The sequence below is a fragment of the Corvus kubaryi genome, unplaced genomic scaffold (genome assembly GCF_017639235.1).
Source record: "Corvus kubaryi isolate FWS band 111438036 unplaced genomic scaffold, C.kubaryi_AGA036_p1.0 split1-37296, whole genome shotgun sequence".
Classification (NCBI taxonomy): domain Eukaryota; kingdom Metazoa; phylum Chordata; class Aves; order Passeriformes; family Corvidae; genus Corvus; species Corvus kubaryi.
The window spans coordinates 19,700,708-19,713,570 of NW_024582075.1; positions in this window are offsets into that span (position 1 = coordinate 19,700,708).

Below are 12,863 nucleotides of genomic sequence, written 5' to 3' on the forward strand. Positions count from 1 at the left end.
ACTGATCATTATTCCTAATAGCAGTAATCCTCCCTGAATGGGTTTATTAAAGTGCCCTTGGCATCACTGTGGGCTGTTAATAATCTGGTGGTAGCAGCCCACTTCGCTGTATCTACTGCTTAACCTACACTTATTTCTGTCATTGCCTTTTTTTCCCTCCACATTAATCATCCTCTGAAAATATTTTCAATATTCTCTCTTGCAGCCCAGCTGGAGTATGCCTTCTAATTGTCATTCTGAGTCTGCTTTTTCTGGTTCCTCTGCATAAATAAAATTGCAAAATCAGCAGCCTCTAATACCCCTGCTCTCCTGGTCCTGCTCCATGAGCAATTGCCGTGGTGGTCTCTTGTTCAGGGAACCACACTCTGCCTTCCATCTTAGAGACTCAGCCTGTACCTATGCTCTCTGCCCAGACACCACAGCACATTGTAGCACCCTGTCTCCTTGGCTGTCTGGAGAGGGTTCCCTTTTGGAGAGTATCAGACTCCATCCTGAAGCAATCCAGATGCTCCTATGGAAACCACATTACAGGAGGAGTGGGATGACCCTGCATGCTGATGTGTGCTGGGTCTGATGCACGCACCCTGATGCATGCTGACGTATCCTGATGCATGCTGGATGTCACTGTGATACAGTGTTGGGAAAAAAACCCTTAGCATAAAAATGCGACCAGGAACCAGGAAATAATCTCATCTTCTCAAGTCTACGTAGAACCCCAGAATCCCACCCACAGTGTATAACACAGCAGAAGTTCACTGTATATTTTTTTTCTGTTTCAGCTTTACCTGAATTTTCTGTTTTGCAGAAAGCATCAATTACCCCAGTCAGTCAGCTTTCCAAAGGCATGCATCTCCTTAGACTGAAAAAAGTTCAGTAGTCCTCAGTTTTGCAAGTCTCAGTTTTCAGTTTGCTTCCCTTTCACAGTGAAGGTTTTTCCCCAACAAAAATAAATCTAATAAAAGATCTAAGTGTGAAAATTTCTGTCAGTAGTGCAATTAATCCTGCTGTTGAATTCCTGCCATCTTAGATTAGGTAATCAGTTGACGCTTTGCAGAGATACCACAGGAAAAATCCTAGCATTGATTTTCTTAATAGATTTGCTGCCATTTGGTGTTGAATACTACTAATATCTGAGCACAAAAATGTGACTCATTTATGCAAAGAAAATACATATAATATTCCCTGTAACTGTTTTGCTCAGATAGCTTTTATATTTTTGTAGATGAAACAAAATGACTTGAAGTACTATTCTCATAGGCAGTGGGATTAAGGATATTATTCATAAGAAGTGATATTATTTGACACCTCATAGAAAGAGTAGAGTCTTTATTAAAAAAAAGAAAATCTTGAATTACCCTTTAGGAAATATTAGAAGAATTCTTTGCCTTGCTTCTTTATTATGAACAGTACTAGACTTCTATAGGGTTTCTGTCCTTATTGTTAAACTTTCTGACACCTTTTCACCTTGCCTCTTTACCTTAATTCAGGGCCACAGGAAAGTAAATGCATCCTTCTCAGTCACCTGCATCCATCATACAATATTTTAAAAAGCAGAGGTACAGAGACTTGTTAGCTGTATCATCTGCATCAACCAGTAAAGAGAAAATGTCACCTAAATCCAACTCAAAATAGACCCTCTCTTCAGCATTCCAGCAGAGGTAACCTTTAAATGGATACTATACACTTAGGTAAATGGCAGTGACAAGAGGTATCAGTTAGTCTAGCCTAGGTGTCAGCTAGTCAGCTTCAATATACTACTCTGCAACTGTTCACCATATATCTTACTTTTGTCTTAAAATACAGTTCTTACTCAGGAGTTTGGAAAACAGATCAGTGCCTGAGCAAGTTCTGAGGAAAAAATTGGCTATGAACATGAAAGATGCATGAATTGCTTTTGTCTTGTCTAGCTGTCTCTGGTGTTCTTACATCCATTTTGTTATAAACGTGCTATAGTCTTGGAAGATCCTTAAGGTCAAAAGTAATGGAAAGAACAGAGATTTCAGTGTGCCTGGAACATATCACATAAAATTACAGTTAGATAGATCATCTTCCCCATGTGACTGGCTGTCCAAGAATACATGTTTTCTTCCAATGGCAAAAGATATTAGGGTGGTAAATTATTAAGTGGGGTTGGTGAAACACTGGGACAGGTTGCCCAGAGAGGTGGTGGATGCCCCATCCCCAGAAACATTCAGTGTCTGGTGGGATAGGACTTCGAGCAACCTGACCTAATTGAAGAGGTCCCTGCTCATTGCAGGGGGATTGAACTGGACTACGCTTAAAGGTCCCATTCCACACAAACTATTCTATCATTATATGGCACAAGAAAAAATGTATTGTAAAGCAAAAACTCCCATAACAATTTCTAAAGGAATAAAAGGTCTGTATTTCTATTTTATGCATAGAAAAGCCCATAGCGAAGATCTAGGTCTCTAAACATACTCCTACAATCAAAAGTTGAATCTGAATCCAAATATCTCAGCATTAATGTGCTATCATTAAACTCTGACTGACACTATATTCCAAGACATTTCAGATTTTGGGGATAATTTTGTTATTCTTAAACTGACATTGTAAGAATATCCTGAAACTTAAGTTTCCTCTCTTCCCTACTGTTTTCATCAGAGCTGGAAACTGTTAGTTGAAAGCAAAATTTTTATTTTTTTTTTTTTTTTATAAACTCAAAGCACAGAGCCAGTATAGAAGAAAAGAAACAGAAAAAACCAACAACAACCACCAAACACCAACACCCCCCCACACACAGTATCTTTCTGCTTTTAGAGAAGGCTTTGTACTACGCTCAAAGGATTGGTTTTCACCTTTCACAAATGCAATTATTGTAGTCATGAATAAGGTTAGATACCTTGAGTATACTTAGGTTAAGCAAAGCAATAATTTGAAATATGGATGAGATGCATCAAGCTGACGTTAGGAAGCTATGTTCCAGTAAGCAGGGATATGCAGACTTTCATTTGAAGCTTTCATAAGAAGTAACAAATGATGCTTTATACTGGCAGGCACACACCTTCACAATCACTACAGAGAAAGAGCAGTGAAATGTTATAAAAGAAAGCAATGGATTCATTTATGGGTCCTCATCCAATAGACCCCCTCACTTAACTGGGACCTCATCTTGAGGCCACAGTAAAACCACATACCCAACAATGTCAGAGACAGCATTCAGAATGATGAATAAATACTTCTGACTAATTGTGGTAATTCCCCAAATTGCATGGAGCTTTGGCAGGCATTTTATCAAAAGGTGTTAATGCACTGTGGCGTTAGGTGTGCCAGCTTGTTTTTTTTCCCTGAAGGGACTAAAGTGTACTAGAGGCAAGGATTTCCCTTTTTCTAGGGAAGAACCACCTGTGATGCTTCAGAAAGACTCGTCTGTGATTTCACATGGTGTTCTAAAAGGCTCCATTGACATTCACTTTCACAGTGCGTTCTGACAGTCACAGAGCACAGTGATGTTAGCGTAGTTATTTGTCCTTTTTATTGATCTTTCCATAAGTGGTTTTGCACTGATACTTTTCAGTATGAAGGGAAGCCTTCACAGTTAATGCTGGTGGTAAGTCACTGTGACATGGAAGGAAAGTCAGGCATTTGTGAGAGCTTTTCCAGACCACCCTCAGTATTTCAAAGCCATGCTGTGTTGCACACACACAATTTCTAACGCTATTTTCTATAACTGTGCAGCCACCTGCTCTTTTCTAAGAGCAAAATCTGTGGACTTCTCTTTCATGCTCTGCTCCTCTTACAGGATCTTCAGCAAGTCAAAAGCTTATTCCAAGAAAAATCTCTCTTCTCATAGTAACTTTTGAGAAGCAAGGATGCCATTTTAAATTGATAGCTATGTGTGCAATAATAAATAACTTCACATACTGAGAAACACAGGGGAAGCAACAGATTAACCAATGCCTCTGCAATTTGGACAATGTTATTTAGATCATTTTACAGGTTTAGTCACAGTCTGAATGGCACTTACAGAGTTCTCAGCCCTAACAGCCTAACAATGATTAAGTCAAGGTGCGTACTTGAAACAACAGTTGAAATATCTAAACAGTGCTTCTAGAAGGAAATATAGAACTGGCAATCTCTTTCCCAAATTTTAGGTTTATAGCAAAGCCAGTACCAAAGCTAGACTGAAATTATGTCTTCAAGAAATTTCTTCCAGGTACACCTAAAAGAAGATGATATATCAGAGTCATGTAGCAGTTTACTGCAACAGTTTGTGTTTGACTTAGTTAAATGAAGGATGGTATTGATCGTATTTAATTTCTAACTGAAATGTTTTGGAAATTATGCCCACATGGCATTGTTTTATAACACGGGATTACTCAAAGGAAGCCAATGCAAGGGGACAAATCTTCACAAAATTGAACTATATAGACTCATACACGACACTCAGTCACTGGTTGCCCTTTGCTAGTGTCCAGCTTTTCATAATTTGGGAGCTGCCAGACTACCTTGCCTGTGTGAAAAAACTCTGAGACACCTGGGTGTTTTGAAAACAGATGGAAAGAACTGGATTAGGTGTGCCACTGCAATGTAATCTGGGAACCCATTGTCCTTGTGCAGATGTGTTGTGCTTAACTGCCCGATTGAAGGCTGTACACAGAACACATGAAGTATATCCACTGGTACTGCCTAGGGCTCACAACGCTTGCTAAAGTGGGCCTGCACAGCTTTCAGTCTTACAGTCTTATCAGTCTGTGATGAGGAGTTCAGCAAAAGGTTTTAAAATAGAAAAAGTGACTAAAACTGCTTTAAATAGCTGCTATATGAGGTAGCAGATGGTGAACCTACTCAGAGGTCCCTAGAAATACTAGTATTTAGAAGGTCTTATGTCACTGTAGTGCGCAGGGGCGGCGAAGAACGACATGCACTCAGGCCAGAGATGGTCAAAGCCGAGCTTTTAATGCCAAAACCCCATCTTTATATAGCATGGATCGCAAAAGAGAAATTACATGATTGGCCCATCGGTCAACCACCTACCAAGGTGATAGGCTAAGAGGGATAACCCATAACCACCCATTTCAAAATGTTATTCTTAGTGAACCAAAACATTCCACTATGTTCTCACAACAGCCCTGCAGGTGCAAATGTTTACCAGATAGCAAACCGTCAGACAGCTAGCTTGCGTGAGAACAGAGACTTTCACATGAGACAGTAAAAAGTGGAGAATTTTTCTCTGCTAGCCTCCTCAGCATCTACAGTCTTATATTTCACTAACTTCAGAGAAATGTGTGGCGCTGTCTGTTGCCCTAGGGGAATGGGAGCCATAGAAATAGGAATGAGTGACTGTACTAGCAAAGGGCTTTCAGCTTCTCTGAAATATTTCTCTCACAGCATTTCCCCAGTCCTGTTCTCCATCCTCAGCAGTTCGTCAGCATACCAGGCTGACACCCTGCTGGGCTCCTGGTAGCCTCCCCCACCAACAGTCTTTGTCCAGGTCACAGCAAGTGAGACATATCTAGATAAGTACTACACCTTTCACCCCTGCCTCTGTGAATAACACATTTAAAATTATCATTAAAATCCACATTCTTTACACAACCTTCACTCATGTCAACAGCAAACACCAAAAACCCCCCAAATAAACAAACAAAATAAAACAAACAAACAAAAACCATTATCACAACACTGAATGAAAGTGGACAATTTACACAGAATTCACCTCCTGTTCCTTCATCACAATTACAACAACAGAAATTCTTCACAATCATTCCACTCTCTCCCATTGTTCAGCCCATGTTTTCCCCGTTACTGCTCCCCACTACCACCCTAAACTTAAATTCCTCATGCCCCACGTTAGGCATCAAAAAAGATTGTGGTGGTTTGACCCTGCCTGAATGACAGATGCCCACCAAAGCTGCTCTGTCACTCCTCTCCTCAGCTGAACAGAGAAGAGATAAGGTGACAAAAAGCTGATTGGTCAAGAAAAGACAGGGAGATATACTCAGCAATTAACCATCAAGGACAAAAAAAGGACTCAGCGTGGAGAAACTAATTTATTTTCTTGCCAGTTCAATCAGAATAGGATAAAGAGAAGTAAAATCAAGTCTCAAAAACACCTGTCCCCACCACTCCCTCCTCATGGGTTTAACTTTATTTTAGTTTCTCTACTTCCTTCCCCGCAGCAGTGCCAGAGAAATGGGGATTATGGTCAGTTCATCACACATTTCTGCTGCTCCTTCCTCCACAGGAGGAGGAGGAGTCCTTTCCCTACTTCAGTGTGGGATTCCTCAGCATGATCTCACAGCAGACAGTCCTCCATGAACTTCCCCAGTGTCAGTCCTTCCCAGAGGCTGCAGTTCTTCACAAACTGCTCCAGCATGGGCACCTTCCATGGAGTGCAGTCCTTTGGGAATGCACTGCTCCAGCATGGGTGCCAATGGGGTCACAAGTCATGCTAGCAAACCTTCTCCAGTGTGAGCTCCTCTCTCCATGGTGCCACAGGTCCTGCCAGAACCATGCCCCAGTGTGGGCTTTCCAGGGAGTCACAACCTCATTTTGACACATCCATATGGTTCTCCATGACCTGTAGGTGGATATTGGCTCCACCATCATCCTCCATGGGCCACAGGGCACAGCAGTCTCATCATGGTCTTCACCAGGGGCTGCAGGAGACTCTTTCCTCTGGCACCAGGAGCACATCCTCCACTTCCTTCTGCACCGACCTTGGGGTGTGCAGAGCTGTTTCTCTCCATATTCTCACTCCTCTCTTCTCTGGCTTTAATTTGCTTCCAGCCAATAACTTTCCCCCACTTCTTAAATACTTTATCCCAGATGTGTTGCCATAGCCACTGATGGGCTTCACCTTGGGCAGCAGTAGGTCGGTCTTTGAGCCAGCTGGCACTAGTTCTGTTGGACATGGGGAGAGCTCCTGACAGCTTTTCAGAGCCAGGAGCTCTGTAACCAAAACCCTGCCATGCAAACCCAGTACTTTGTTAAGAGCAGCAGTGTAAAGCTTAGCTCTGTCATGGTTGTTGCTGGTACACAAGGACATCACAACGTTTTTCAGGGTTCACTCTCACATCAGTTTTGCTGGTAACAGCCTGTGGTTCTCATGGAGCCCTGTATCTACAGATACCACCATTATTTTCTTTTTTAGCTTTGTGGTGCAATTCTTTGCTGTTCTGGGCATTGCTTATAGCTAGAGAGTATTATGCTCCTCTGAAACCCACATAAATTCTGTTGAGACAAAGTTGGCAATTAAAAAACCCCTGGGTTTGTTTTTTTACCATCTAATGTTACACTGTTATCATTAGAACTTAAGATGCATCCCCATCTAATTCAGGTAAGTGGCCGTACAATGGTATCTTAATATCAACTCTCTGTGTCTTCTAGGTTAAGATGGTCTTTTTTTGGCAGGAGAAAAAAGATATATTGTGGGGGTTTTTGTACTTTTGGACCTAGACAGGTGCTACATCAACGGTAATAATGCATATTAATCTAACACCCATATAGATGTTGAAAGATTAATTACAATGTTTAATTCACTGTGCTATAAATCACCATGCTTAATAATCCAACTGATCACACAAGCTGTGTTTTTTAGGGAGACATTCAGCATTTTAGATTGAATAATTTTTTAGAGGAAAAAAATAAATATCTTTTTTAGGGAAAGCCTTAGTAAGTTCCAGTGTTTCCAAAGTGAAAGAATTTAAATCTTGCAGGCTACAATAAATTCAGGATTCTGTTTATGTCTGTTTATTCCAAGAGAAGAAAATGACTTTCTAATTTGGTGGGAAATTGCAAGCAGTTCTAATTATACTCACACTACTATATTAAACATAAAAGTGTATGCAATAAATTGTATGCTGCATAGTATGATATAAAAATATTATAAAATAAAAATTTTATGTCATTAATTTTAAATTACATTAGCATAATGAGAATGCCACTGATGAGCTAAGCAGTGTTGAGACCTGTATTAGTACTGGGTGTTACATCCTTTTACCTGACAGGTCACTCTCTTAAAGAATACAAGTGCTCTTTGCAAACGTATCCGACATTTTTCTGGATGCATTTAAACACAAAACAAAGTAAGACTAGTGCTTCTCTCAGGAGGCATTTCAAAGTTACTTCAACAGCAGCCTGACACAGAGTTTGTGCACAGTAACATTTTATCACAGAATTAGGCTAAGATTTAAGTACAGTCTAAAGGTAGGCAATATGTTTGTTGCCATGAAGTTCCTAGAGTGCAGGCATTCAGGTTGTGTCCTTTCAGGAAACTCAATGAGCAGACTGAACTATTACTTATCCTGACAATGCAACTTGAGAGGGGGAGGGTAGGATGGCAGGGATGGATGGAAACCAAAAAAAAAATATAATAAATTTTTAAAATCACGGGATATTTTGAATTGGAAGGAACCCACAAGGACCACCAAGTCCAACTCCTGGCCCTGCTCAGGACATCCCCAAGAGTCACACCATGTGCCTGAAAGCATTGTCCAAATGCTTCTGGAACTCTGTCAGGCTGGTGCTGTGACCACTTCCCTGAGGAGCCTGTTCTGGTGCCCAACCACCCTCTGGGTGAAGAACCTTTTCCTTATATCCAACCTAAGCCTCCCCAGGCACAATTACCAATCTGAGGCCATTCCCTCAGATCCTGTCACTGGTGACCACAGAGAAGAAATCAGTGTCTTCCCAGCACTATATCTAAAGTCATATTTCTTAAATTTCACCTGGGAAAAAATACGGTTCTCAAGTTTCTCCAATAACAAAAAAGACGGTAATTAGAGAAAGTAACCAAGAACTATTCCACCATCTCTTCTTTTGCCAGCATCAGCTACTTGTGGGCTCAGAGAGGAGCACTCTTTGATTTCCAAATCCTCTGTCAGGACCATATAGCGCTGCTTATTGTTTGAATAGTTTGAATTGTTTGACCTAGTTGGAGGTCACCCTTTACTGGCTCATCCCACTCCCATCATGCAACTTTAATGGCCTGCAGTAACCAGTAGTTCCAGGAACACATGCAACTATTTTTGGCTTCTTCACTCCCTTGTTTCCTGGGGAATTTAGACCTATTCAAACCCTTAAATTGTCAATCTGTCTGTCTCTCTCCTTCACCTATAACAGTTTCTTCAATTCTGTCCATCTTTTACCTGCCTGTCAAATATGGTTGAAGACTCAGAAATAAAAATCTAAGAAATGCTGTGAAAATTCATGTTTGCATGGAAGACTGAGGAGATTGACAGCTGGACTAGCAATTTCTCAGAATCAGACTCAAAACTAGTCAGAATTTACCTGTGAGAATATTACAGTGAAATTTTGCAGCTTTAGTAAAACTCACAGAGAAGGCCAAGAAGATAGTTAATAAGAGAAGATGCTCTGGACACAAGGGGAGGATGTTCTTGTTATGGGACGTTGAGAGTGTACAAGGAGGAACTTGCGGATAATATGTAGCAGCTATACTTTTGCTTGTATAGCTGATTGTTTACTGCCTGAATGATCACTGTTTGTTAGAGAGCCTTGTCATTGTTTGCTAAGCAGCCAATCTTAAATTAGGCCACAGCTATTGTGAAGAGGTATAAGAATAGCAGCAAAGAAAATAAAACATCTTTCTACCTTTCTCAAGTATGGATTACGACTAGTGTGGCTTTTATGTCTGCCTCGACAACAGCCACAGAAGACTGATTAAATCACCTTTTGAGAGGGTGAGTTAAAGGCACCTTTTCCTTATCAAACCAGAGAAGCTTCATCTGGATGGCCCATAAGCACACAGGTGCTGTCCAACTGATCTGCACATGCCCATATTTCCAGTAATAGTAATGTACAACTGTACTCAACTGGGCCAGTGTGATAAGAACTGGGAAGGTACTGGGGTGGGAGAATGGCACTTCAGAGAGCAACATCAAGGTCATGGTAAGATGAGGAGATCCTACAAAGAGAGGGTTAGTAGTGTTCAGGGCACACACAATACAGATCCTACAGGAAATTTTGGTATGACACATATTAACAGAGACAGTAGGGAGGAATGCGAAACACACACTTTGTGGTACACTGATGCAATAGAAATACATTTTAACTCTGTGCCATATTAAAAAGAAGTGGCACTATAAATACTGATCAAAGCACAAAGTCATGTCATCCTATGGAAATAGTCTTGGTCTAGACATCTGAGCAGACTTAGCTCATTAAAGAAGACACCACGCTCAGACGAGAATTTAATGAGGGCTTTCACAACGCACGGGCAAACTTTGTAAGTGGATCATTCAAACATCTGAGTTGATAGTGAGCAGTGCCCCATTCTCTGCAGCAGGAAGTCAACACTATCTTCTAAATTAGCAAGAACTCAGGATCTCTGGAGCCTGAATTCTTAAAAAATCTTTCTCACACGTTGTAGACTCTCAATCACTGTAGTTTTGTTGACTAGAGAAGATTCACACTGAATGTCAAGTGTGCAGCACCACTGACTTCAATCAGAGTAAAAAATCCAGCTAATTTTTTAATCAGAATTTGTTCATCCAAAAGCCAACCATTAGAGCAGCCAAGCACTGTGTGCCATCAGTAGTCTACTACTAATGCCCTATAGATTGCTAAGAAATGGAGGATATTCTGTGGGAATACAGGGGACAGTATCATGTCAATATCTGAACTAAGTTTATGCCTGGTTTGAAAGTAGATAAGAGTCCATCACTCCAGCAGCCTTATTCTAGACAGCTTTATGAAGGAAAGCAAGCCTTCATGTATATAGAAGAGTTCAAAGTTCTGTATCCCGTTCACATCACCACATTTTCAGATGCTCCCTAAGCTTTAAAATAACACTCTCCCCCGCTTTAACTACCCTGTTCGAGAGAGTTATATGCTTTTCTCTTTCAAGATATTTAGTCAGGGAAACACATAACCTCTGTCAAAAAATGTCAGGAAAAGTATGGATAGTAACCTACCATTTTATGAAATGTCAAATATTAGCATAGATCTATTAAAACTTATTTCTGTGAAACTTGCTCCTTGTACTTGCCATGACCGGCGTAATTCAAAATACTACTGTCTCCTGTAATCTGGACAAAGTCTTACTGGTATCATTTCTTCATTTTCTGCATTAAGACAACACCTATCAACCTTGAAAAAGCTCTTCCTGGATCCAAACTTTGCACTTAATTTCAGTTCTCAAAGTAAAGCCATCATCCTGACCAAATTTTTTTAAGTGAGGCATAGCGTGATAGTTCAATGTTTTTAAAAAAGGAGCTGTATTTATTTGCCGTTAGAGAATACACATCTGCCAGCATTTAATTGAAGTCTAAATGACATTCAGCAGTACCGTTGAACTGTACTCCAGCATTCTGGAAACATACTGCTGAAAATCCAAATGGTCTCATTAAAGAAGATCCTCTTTACGCTTCTGCATTCTGCACTACCTCTTCATTTGCCATTGCGAGCAAGGCCTTTCTGGGATATTTGTGACTCAGGTGATGAAATGTTTGAAAAGACCAAGAATTATCTTGCCTACTCACTGTAAACTGCAACCTGTAGTAATACCACTGTGGTTTAATTCTGTAGGCAGCTAAACACCACACAGTCATTCACTCACTCTTCCATAGTGGGACAGGAGACAGAATCAGGAAAAAGGTAAAACTCATGGGTTGAGATAAAGACAATTTAATAAGACAGATAAGAAAGGAATAATAATAGTTAAAAAAAAGAAAATGAAGAACAGGTGATGCACAGGGCAACTGTTCACCACCTACTGGCAAATGCCCATCCCCGAGCAGTAGGTCCTCACTTACTACCCAACTCCCCCAGTTTTATTATTCAGCATCATGCCATATGGTGCGAAACATCCCTTTGCTTAGTTGGGGTTAGGTGTCCTGGCTGCCTCTCCTCCAACTTCTTGTGCGCCTCCAGCTTCCTCTCTGGAAGGACTGGAGAAGAGGGAAAATCTTTGATTTAGTGTAAGCCCTGCTCAGCAACAACTATAACATCAGTGCGTTATCAACATTATTCTCACACTGAATCTAAACCACAGAACTGTACTAGCTAATAGGAAGGAAGTTTACCGTATCCTAATCAAAACCAGGACAAACACAAATAATAGCAGGAAGTCATAATCAACTTACAGTATTCTGCAAAATGAACATATAACCTAATACACACAGACAGGACAAGTGACAGCACTGAAAACCTCAGTTTTACCCCAAGAATGTAAATGTAAGCATCATGGCAGGGGATAAGAAGGGAAGCATCTTAATCCAGGGTTCACAGTGACCATTTTCAATTTCACTGTTGTACAGAGGGACCCCATGGTCCCATAGGCATAATTCTGACTCCCAGAGCTGTTCCAAGCACCTTATGCAGCAAGCCTAGTTTGAATAGGTTTAAAGGATTAAAGGGACTGGTTCAGAGAACTAAAAGGAGTAGTTCCCTTGATTATATCACAAGCCAAATATGGCCAATTCTAGCAGAGTTGATTTACTGTTAATGGTAAAAAGCAGAAGTAAAGGCAATAGCTTTGGAAGGCAGGTTCACCGCCTAAAACCATCATGGGTGACCTGGGACAAGTCTCTTACTCCTTGACCCTTGGCTACATGGGGAACATAAGCATCTTGCTACCCTACAGAAATATAAAGATTGAGAAAGGCAGTGGAAGTTGTATGCATGCTTTTGACATTTTCCCTGATTAATGTTTTTGCTAGATAAGGACCAATAGACTTTTGATCTCTTCTCTCTAGTGACAAGTGATAGCACCTGACAGAATGACATGAAGTTGTGTCGGGGAGGTTTAGGTTGAACATCAGAAAAATGTTCTTCACCCAGAGGGTGGCTGGGCACTGGAATGAGCTCCCCAGGGAAGTGATGATAGCACCAGCCTGAGAGAGCTCAAGAAGCATTTCGACATTGTTCTCAGGCACGTG